Source organism: Lathyrus oleraceus, chromosome 4 (assembly GCF_024323335.1).
Source record: "Lathyrus oleraceus cultivar Zhongwan6 chromosome 4, CAAS_Psat_ZW6_1.0, whole genome shotgun sequence".
Taxonomy (NCBI): Eukaryota; Viridiplantae; Streptophyta; class Magnoliopsida; order Fabales; family Fabaceae; genus Lathyrus; species Lathyrus oleraceus.
Window position 1 is genome coordinate 116889250 of NC_066582.1, and position 10867 is coordinate 116900116.

The 10867-nt window shown below is 38.8% G+C and overlaps 1 long non-coding RNA gene and 4 pseudogenes across 1 annotated transcript; 3 read left to right on the plus strand and 2 right to left on the minus strand.

The window, feature by feature from the left end:
* The first annotated feature begins 1037 nt into the window (after positions 1 to 1037).
* Positions 1038 to 1700, plus strand: LOC127136286 (elongation factor 1-alpha-like; annotated as a pseudogene).
* Positions 1701 to 2362: 662 nt separating this feature from the next.
* On the plus strand, positions 2363 to 3705 carry LOC127135266 (glucan endo-1,3-beta-glucosidase 4-like; annotated as a pseudogene).
* Positions 3706 to 5728: 2023 nt separating this feature from the next.
* LOC127073885 (uncharacterized) lies at positions 5729 to 8537 on the plus strand. Its single transcript, XR_007785889.1, has 3 exons — positions 5729 to 6344; positions 6931 to 6984; positions 8289 to 8537. It is a non-coding gene; the product is annotated as an uncharacterized LOC127073885 (long non-coding RNA).
* LOC127073883 (glucan endo-1,3-beta-glucosidase 4-like) lies at positions 6341 to 8099 on the minus strand (annotated as a pseudogene).
* Positions 8538 to 8893: 356 nt separating the features above from the next.
* Positions 8894 to 9578, minus strand: LOC127136287 (elongation factor 1-alpha-like; annotated as a pseudogene).
* Between the last annotated feature and the right edge of the window lie 1289 nt (positions 9579 to 10867).

The window sequence follows — 10867 nt, forward strand, 5'->3', positions numbered from 1 at the left end:
AATAATAGTCCTACGAGGAGGAGGAGTTACAGGCATTGGATAAGATTAGCTTTGAGCATCTAGGACTGACTCCATCATGGAAGTCATGAGGGAGATCTCTTCCTTCAAGTCTCTGTTCTCTTGCTCTAGATGTTCCATAATATTTGAGTGATTGGTGCGGTATTGTATCGATGATTCAGCTTGGCTGAAGCATAGAAGAAATACCAATAAGACATCTGGCGAAAGAGAAACCTGCTATACAAATGATGCATGAAATGCAATGCTTGATTGTTTTTATTTTTCAAGGAACTTACTATTTTATTTGCAGATATATAATAATAACAATAGTAACAATTTGATTTACCATAAAGAATCTCTTTTATTTATATAATTGGAAGGATTACATTGAGTACAATTTCAGAAACCAAATGAAAAATACAAGAGAAAATGAGACTAGCCATCCTAAGGATCCCTAACAACAATGTCAGAAAATCTGGCCGCATGCGCGTACTTCCTTCGCATGCGTCGAATCTCATTCTCAAAAGAAGGCTTCATCTGAGTCTTCTCAAGGAAAAGCTGATCAACAATCTTCTTCCAAGCAACGGAAGACTGAGGCATACTAGAGGAAGATGAAACCTACGGTTCTCTCTGTCTCTTTGTTACTCAGTCTTCAAGTAGCTCAATAAGTGTATCTTTGTCCTTAGACTCAAGTTGCAACTCGTCATGCTTTCTGCTCAAAGCATGGAAACATTCTTCCCACATATCCTTCTCTTTCTTCATCTTGGCGAGCGCATCTTCCAGCTCCTATACATCTTGGTTAGGGAGAGTTAATGGCTCAACCACAACCATAGACATAGGTCTTTCATATGCATAAGGCATCTTCAACTCCAAAGCTTTACTCTTCACCCAAAGAGTGTAAGCTTCCAAGGCTACACAATTGCGTGGACCAAGCTCAGATCTTCCTTTCCTATGCATATTGTCATACCCTGATTTTGGCCCTGAAAACTTTTCCCAATCGCTCACTTGCTCACTCTCATTTCCTTCTGTGCGGCTAGCTTTTTCCTTCAAGATCTTGTGTAATTTTAAGCTTAAGCACAAATGGGTAAGGAAAAGGTTCATATTAACATTATGGTTATTGGCCATGTCGATTCTGGGAAGTCAGCCACTACCAATCACTTGATCTACAAGCTTGGAGGTATTGACGAGCGTGTGATTGAGAGATTTAAAAAAAAAAAGCTGCTGAGATGAGCAAGCATTCATTCGAGTATGCTTGGGTGCTTGACAAGCTCAAGGCTGAAAGGGAAAGAGGTATCACTATTGATATTGCCTTGTGGAAGTTTGAGACAACTAAGTACTAATGTACCGTCATTGATGCTCCTGGTCACAGAGATTTTATTAAGAACATGATTACTGGAACATCATAAGTTGATTGTGCTGTTCTCCTAATTGATTCAACTACTGGTGGTTTTGAGGCTGGTATTTCCAAGGATGGTCAGACACGTGAACATGCTCTCCTTGCTTTCACTCTTGGTGTGTGGCAAACGATCTGTTGCTGCAACAATATGGACGTCACTGCACCCAAGTACTCGAAGAGTAGGTATGATGAATTTGTCAAGGAAGTTTCTTCCTATAAGAAGGAGGTTGGCACAACAATGACAGTCAAAGACATAGATTCCTTTGTCCTTCAAAGATACACATCTCATAGATATGGCATTTCATAACGAAACCAAAAAGATTGATATTGATCTTTGATCTTTGAATTAAAATCATTTCTTACACTACAAACATACACAATGTATTTAACGTGCTTTAGTGTTCAAGATAATGAGTTTATCTTTGATGCTTCGACCAAGTTCTGTCTTGATGCTACTACCACAGAGTTGCTTATTGGCTTTTTTTGCTGTTAAAGAAACTAATGCATTTTAAGAGTTGAAGTAGAACTGAAGTTTATTTGGATTTAATCACCATCTATTCATTATTTGATGTGAATTTTTGTTATCATGTTTTAAGAACCTATTTCATTAATCGGTGTGCTATAGAGTACTAGGGTGAGCATGATATGATGTCCATATATGAAAATCCAAACTGGTTTATGATAACGATGGTACTCTAAACAGTAATTAACTGATCAATCAAAGAATTCAGAGCCGGTTTTTTCTTGCCAAGAGATTAGTACAATTCAATGCAAACAAAGTGAAGTCACACAAAATGCTGAGTGCTGCTGGACATGCTTGGCATTATTTGTATTTGGAGGAGATTTTCCTGATGTAGGGAAAGTGAACTTTGATATCGTTGTTGTGTCTCTACTGTAAATTTAACCAAATCACAATGGTCACTATCAAAACCACACATCAACACTTTCATTCACATTTCTATCTAAATCTCTCAAGTTAACAACACTTACTGCCTTGTGTTGTGTTGTGTTATGTCCCTCCCAAACCCACCAAAAACAACCTGAACTAGTTCTGCATACCACCAACTCAACTCTCATAGGGTTTCTAGATCAGGTAGAAGAACTATTGGGCTAAACTTGGTGGTTTAGGTGATATTGGATGTGATGAAGCTTAAAAATTGGCTTGTAAGTGTTTTGTTGCTAGCTACTGTTATGCTAACCGCTACATTAGGTGCATTTGTGGGGGTAAACATCGGCACCGATGTCTCTGATATGCCATCTGCTTCAAATATAATTGCTATTCTTAAAGCTCATCAAATTACTCATGTGCGTCTTTATGATGCCAATGCGCACTTACTACAAGCCTTTTCAAACACCAGCATCGACGTTATTGTTGTTGTCACCAACGAAGAGGTACTGAGAATCGGAGAATCCCCTTCAGCAGCTGTTGCGTGGATTAATAAAAATGTAGTTGCTTATGTACCATCCACCAATATCACGGCAATAGCACTTGGGAGCGAGGTTCTTTCCACAATCCCAAATGTTGCTCCCGTTCTCGTTCCTGCCTTGAATTCTCTGCACAAAGCTCTGGTTGCGGCAAACCTTAATTTTTCGAGTCAAGGTTTCGACTCCACAGTCTATGGATATTATCCCTAAGCCTTTTCCTCTTTCTACTGCCACCTTTAACTCTTCTTGGAACTCTACAATCTACCAACTCCTTCAGTTTTTGAGAAACACAAACTCATCCTTCATGTTAAATGCATACCCTTATTATGGATACACTAAAGGAGACGATATTTTCGATATTGAATACGCTCTTTTCCGACCACTTCCCTCGGTGAAGCAAATTGTTGACCCAAACACACTATATCACTATAACAGTATGTTTGATGCAATGGTGGATGTTGCATATTACTCTATAGACGCGTTAAATTTCAAAGATATACCCGTTGTTGTCTCAGAAACTGGATGGCCATCTTTTGGTGGAGCAAATGAACCTAATGCTACTGCAGAAAATGCTGAGACCTACAACAATAATATGATTCAGCGGGTCTTGAATGATTCCGGTCCACCTAGTCAGCCGGACATACGGATTAATACATACATATATGAATTATTTAAAGAAGATAAGAGGAATGGACCTATATCTGGAAAAAAAATTGGGGCATTGTGTACCAGATATGAAAATAGGGGAAGATTATGAAGGACAGAAACTGATGCAGCAGTTACCTCAACAGCAGCAACAACAACTTCTTGCTCAGCAGCAGCAACAATTCAGGCAATCTGCAATGCAAGGAATGGGTCAGATGCAAGGGCAACATCAGATGCAATTTTCTTCACAGCTTGGGCATCAACAATTTCAGAGTAGTCAACAACTTTCTTCGGTGCATATGCAGTATGGCCTTGGTCAAACCCAACTCAATCAAGGAAATCAGATGACTCGTTTAAGCCAGTTTTTTGGTCATGCTAACATTGCATTATTTAGTGCTGCTCAAACAACACTAAATACCCAGATGATTCCCAACATTTCAGCCGGTATATCTTCACAGTCTCATCTGCCACGGATGCAGTTCAGATTATCTGGAAACAATCCTCAGCGAAGTCATCCTTCCCAAATGTTGAGTGATCAAATGTTCAACATGGGAGGTGGAAACCCTGGTGGTATGATGTCCTTACAACTGCAGCAGCAACAATGTTAGCACTCCTCAACAGACCAACATCAATTCATTATCATCACAAGGTGGGGTGAATGTGATCCAACCAAAATCTCAGGAGTGCATGGTATCCACCATGTTCCATTTCCATCTTTATTGAAAAAGTGTTAAATAGGAATTAAGTATTTTTGAGTTTCATTATGAAAAATGGCTTGACGTTGGATCAAGCATTGGTGGATGTTTAAGAGAAATTTGAAAGAATGTTTGAGAGAAACATAATGGGTTGATTTGGATGACGGCGATAACTAAGATAGGCGAGACATCCATCTCGAACCCTAGTCTCAGGAGTGCGTGGTATCCACCACGTTCCATTTCCATCTTTATTAAAAAGGTTTTAAATATGAATTAAGTTTTTTTGAGTTTTATTGTGAAAATGGGGCTTGACGTTGGATCAAGCATTTGATGAAGGCTTGAAAGAAATGGGAGGGAGAAATGGATTGATTTGTTTATTGAGAAAATACTCGACGTTGGATCGAGGCATTATTTTTGATCTTTTGGAAATGGTTGATTTTATTCTTGTGTTAGTAGTTAGCTAAACAGTCAAACAAATAAAGAAATAAAAAGCAGTAAAATTGTTACACATCGGGGGAGTGGGGGTACATTTTGTCGAATGGGGATTCAAAGTAATGGAATAATTAAATTGGATCAATCAATGAATAAACGATGCATGAATGTAGGTGTAAGGGAACTGTCTCATTGTAAGAAAGCCCAAGAGTAAGCCATGTGAAGAAAATAAATAACACAACAAGTTATATTTACAAAACACTCAAAAATTAAATTGAAAGAAACAACATCGGGACGTGCACGAATAAAAATCGGGATGCGAGGATGCGAATCAAAGTCGCATAACGCAATAACGTGCAAGGCAGATGGAAATTGAAAAGCAAACAAGAAAATCTAGATAATGTGCTCAAAGCCGGTTTGCACATATTGACAATAATTGAAATGTCATATGCGATTAATCGAAACGAGACGAAATTCTATTGTTATCTCGATAAAATAATCATGGGTACACAACATGAGAATTGTTGAATCCATAAATTAAAATCGATGTTTAAAAAATGAAATAAATATTGAAATTTACAAATGTCGAAGAAATGAGGATAAAGTATAAAAGATGTTAAAAGAGATAGAATAAATAGAAACAATAAAAAATAAATCATGCATAACACCCAAATACGTCCCAGACAAGTATCGAACCCACAACTAAGGGGGAATAAATTAGCTCCACCCCCACCAGACCAAGGGTTAACATTTGTTAAGACACAAACTAAAATGGTACAAAAGGAAACGGTGATCAACAAAAAAAGAAAAGGGGTACATCGTGGGCCACAGGGTATGGATCCTCAAACAAATAAAGCCCAATCAACGTTTGGACCGTGATGAAATCGGGTCAACCAACATTAACCCAAAAAAACTAGCCCACGTGGAAGTGAACATGAGAATCCAATGGACAGACCCTAGCCGCATGGCTGTTGGGTGTAGATGACGAGGCCAATCATCATCAATGCCAGCAGACAGCAGTTAATGAAAAGCTGTTTGCAAGGAGAAGCCAAACGACTTCTAATGATACACCATTCACCTTCCTAACAAATAAGCTTAAATGGTTTTAAACGTTAGTCAAAATGAGCGTTCTTATATATATATTTTTTAAAAGCATATTCTACTCATAAAGAGGAACAAATGGTCATAGACAGAGCAAAAACACAAAAGGTGAGGGAAATCCAAGGTGAATCCAAGACACATAAACAGCAAGGAGAAATGTTACATAGTGTGAATCAAAGAAAACGAACGTTAAGAGAGATTGATGGAAGGAAGATGGTGTTTACCTATTCGCAGAGATGACATCGGCGATGGAAAGAGCGATGTTGGATCGTCTTCTTCAAATGCTTTCCCTCCCGTCGGTTTCTTTCAAGCGTATTCGCCCGCCGACTTTTCTTTCGATACCGGCTTCGTCTAAACGGTGTCAAGATGAAGTTCTTGGATCCTTTGAGGAACACGCCGCCTCCCGTTCTCTAAATTTTCCTCCTTTTCTTTTAATTTTGTTGATTTTCAGTTTTCGCCGTCGAAAAATTATTAGGGTTCTCTTATGAACAGTAGTCCCTCTTATATACGACTCGTCACTCTTTCTTTCTCTCTGCTGTGTTTCTTCAGGGTAGTGGAGCGTGTTCGTACGGAAGCCGTTTGGAGATTTTGTCCTCATCCCCAGTTTGTGGTCCCTCCTTCAATTCCTCTCCATCTCCAAAACTTCACCGTTGGTAAGAAAAAGTTTCACCACCGTAACTGACTTAGCTGAAAAGTTTGCATTTTTTTTAGTTAAATTGATTTTTGTGTATTTGTGTCGCAACAACTTCGATGTGGATTTGGTTGGATCACATTCACCCCACCTTGTGATGATAATGAATTGATGTTGGTCTGTTGAGGAGTGCTAACATTGTTGCTGCTGTAGTTGTAAGGACATCATACCACCAGGGTTTCCACCTCCCATGTTGAACATTTAATCACTCAACATTTGGGAAGGATGACTTCGCTGAGGATTGTTTCCGGATAATCCGAACTGCATCCGTGGCAGATGAGACTGTGAAGATATACCGGCTGAAATGTTGGGAATCATCTGGGTATTTGGTGTTGTTTGAGAAGCACTAAATAATGCAATGTTAGCATGACCAGAAAACTAGCTTAAACGAGTCATCTGATTTCCTTGATTGAGTTGGGTTTGCCCAAGGCCATGCTGCATATGCACCGAAGAAAGCTATTGCCTACTCTAAAATTGTTGATGCCCAAGTTGTGAAGAAAATTGCATCCGATGTTGCCCTTGCATCTGACCCATTCCTTGCATTGCAGATTGCCTGAACTGTTGCTGCTGCTGAGCAAGAAGTTGCTGTTGCTGCTGTTGAGGTAACTGCTACATCAGTTTCTGTCCTTCATAATCTTCCCCTGTTTTAATATCTGGTACACAATGCCCCAATTTTTTTCCAGATATAGGTCCATTCCTCTTATCTTCTTTAAATAATTCATATATGTATGTATTAATCCGTATGTCCGACTGACTAGGTGGACCGGAATCATTCAAGACCCGCTGAATCATATTATTGTTGTAGGTCTCAACATTTTCTGCAGTAGCATCAGGTTTATTTTCTCCACCAAAAGATGGCCATCCAGTTTCTAACGAGTATATCTTTGAAATTTCACGCGGCTATAGAGTAATAGGCAACATTCACCATTGCATCAAACATACTGTTATAGTGATATAGTGTGTTTGGGTCAACAATTTGCTTCATCGAGGGAAGTGGTCGGAAAAGAGCGTATTCAATAGGGAAAATACCGTCTCCTTTAGTGTATCCATAATAAGGGTATGCATTTAACATGAAGGAAGAGTTTGTGTTTCTCAAAAACTGAAGGAGTTAGTAGATTGTATAGTTCCACGAAGAGTTAAAGGTGGCAGTAGAAGGAGGAAAAGGCTTAGGGATAATATCCATAGACTGTGGAGTCGAAACCTTGACTCGAAAAATTAAGGTTTGCCGCAACCAGAGCTTTGTACAGAGAATTCAAGGCAGGAACGAGAACGGGAGCAACATTTGGGATTGTGGAAAGAACCTCGCTCCCAACTGCTATTGCCGTGATATTGGTGGATGGTACATAAACAACTACATTTTTATTAATCCATGCAGCAACTGCTGAAGGGGATTCTCCGATTCTCAGTACCTCTTCGTTGGTGACAATAACAATAACGTTGATGCTGGTGTTTGAAAAGGCTTGTAGTAAGTGCGCATTGGCATCATAAAGACGCACATGAGTAATTTGATGAGCTTTAAGAATAACAACTATATTTGAAGCAGATGGCATATCAAAGACATCAGTGTCGATGTTTACCCCCACAAATGCACCTAATGTAGCGGTTAGCATAACAGTAGCTAGCAACAAAACACTTGCAAGCCAATTTTTAAGCTTCATCACATCTAATATCACCTAAACCACCAAGTTTAGCCTAATAGTTCTTCTACCTGATTTAGAAACCCTATGAGAGTTGAGTTTGTGGTATGTGGAACTAGCTCAAATTGTTTTTGGTGGGTTTGGAAGGGACACAACACAACACAAGGCAGTAAGTGTTGTTGAATTGAGAGATTTAGATAGCAATGTGAATGAAAGTGTTGATGTGTGGTTTTGATAGTGACCATTGTGATTTGGTTTAATTTTTGCAGGTTATTCAAGCAGCAGCAGCAGAGACACAACAACGATATCAAATTTCAGTTTCCCTACAACAGGAAAATCTCCTCCAAATACAAATAATGCCAAGCATGTCCAGCAGCACCCAACATTTTGTATGACTTCACTTTGTTTGCATTGAATTGTACTAATCTCTTGGAAAGAAAAGCCGGCTCTGAATTCTTTGATTGATCTGTTAATTACTGTTTAGAATACCATCTTTATCATAAACCAGTTTGGATTTTCATATATGGACATCATATCATGCTCACCCTAGTACTTTATAGCACACAGATTAATGAAAAAGGTTCTTAAAACATGATAACAAAAATTCACATCAAATAATGAATAGATGGTGATTAAATCCAAATAAACTTCAGTTCTGCTTCAACTCTTAAAATGCATTAGTTTCTTTAACAGCAGAATAAAAGCTAATAAGCAACTCCGTGGTAGTAGCATCAAGACAGAACTTGGTCAAAGCATCAAAGATAAACTCATTATCTTGAACACTAAAGCACGTTAAATACATTGTGTATGTTTGTAGTGTAAGAAATGATTTTAATTCAAAGATCAAAGATCAATATCAATCTTTTTGGTTTCGTTATGAAATGCCATATCTATGAGATGTGTATCTTTGAAAGACAAAGGAATCCATGTCTTTGACTGTCGTTGTTGTGCCAACCTCCTTCTTATAGGAAGAAACTTCCTTGACAAATTCATCATACCTACTCTTCGAGTACTTGGGTGCAGTGACGTCCATCTTATTGCAACAACAGATCGTTTGCCTCACACCAAGAGCGAAAGCAAGGAGAGCATGTTCACGTGTTTGACCATCCTTGGAAATACCAGCCTCAAAACCACCAGTAGTGGAATCAATTATGAGAACAACACAATCAGCTTGTGATGTTCCAGTAATCATGTTCTTAATAAAATCTCTGTGACCAGGAGCATCAATGACGGTACATTAGTACTTAGTTGTCTCAAACTTCTACAAGGCAATATCAATAGTGATACCTCTTTCCCTTTCAGCCTTGAGCTTGTCAAGCACCCAAGCATACTCGAATGAATGCTTGCTCATCTCAGCAGCTTTTTTTTTTTAAATCTCTCAATCACACGCTCGTCAATACCTCCAAGCTTGTAGATCAAGTGACGGTAGTGGCTGACTTCCCAGAATCGACATGGCCAATAACCACAATGTTAATATGAACCTTTTCCTTACCCATCTGTGCTTAAGCTTAAAATTACACAAGATCTTGAAGGAAAAAGCTAGCCGCACAGAGGGAAATGAGAGTGAGCGATTGGGAAAAGTTTTCAGGGCCAAAATCAGGGTATGACACACATTATGCCAAGTGTGCACAATCTTCTGCTTCAAATGTTGGGGATCTTTACCCTCTTGATAGAAAAGACCTTATAACAAAGTGTTATTAGGTTTGTCTCTGAAGGGGAACCCGAGTTGATGACGAGCCAAAGCAGGGTTGTAGTTAATTCCTCCTTGTGTACCAATGAGAGGCATGTTAGAGAATTCACCACAATAATCAATAATATCCAAGCTTCTTAATGAAGGATCATACCAAACTATATCATCATTAGAGATACATAAGTCTCTGAGACTACCGTAGACATTGTTTATTCTCCATAAAAGCAGGCGTCTGAGGCAAGTGCGAAATAAACCACTTGTACAGAAGAGGAACACAACAGACGGTCGTTCCACCACCTTTATAATTTCTCAAATGCAAAGAGAAATACATATCTCCTAACAGAGTAGGCGCAAGATTCCCAATCAAGAAAATTCTAATGGCGTTAACATCAACAAAACCGTCAATGTTAGGGAACAAAGCTAATCCACAGATAAGCAACACAAGTATAGCTTCAAAAGCATCCACACTACCGGGTTGAGAAAAGGAAGTAGCTTCCTTGATGAGGAACTCAGAAGTCAACCCAAACAATCCTCCTTTCTTCACCCAATGAGCCTTTATCTCAGACTTCTTCAAGTGAAGAGCTTCAACAATAAGATGAGATATGGGAATCTCTTCCAATCCACTAAAGGGAACCTTGTTAGATATAGGTATTCCCAAGAGATGAGCATACTCCTCCAACATAGACACAAGTTGATAATCAGGAAAAGTGAAGCAACAGTAGAGAGGGTCATAAAACTGAACCAACACACTCAAGAGTCCTTCAACCACATCAGCAGATAACACAGATAGAAGCTTTCCCATGATGTTTTTTTGAAGTCCAAGAGATCTAATACAAAATATGATAGCTTCCTTAACTCTTTCAAGTAGGGACATCTGAAACTGTACTTCTTAGCGTTCCTTCGTCCACAATCCATGGTCTAAAAATATTTGCAAATAAGACCTTAGTTCCTTGAATTTTTGTGTGTGTGATGAATGTTATGATATGGATGAATGCATGAATGCAACAATCACAAATAAGGGATCACACACAAGGAAAACAAACAAAGGTCAAGGGATGAATCATGTCATTGTCAAGATCAATCATCCATTTTGGTGGATTATGGTTTTCACCTTATCAACACCCAAGTTCCATTAATATTGACAAGACTTGATTGGAT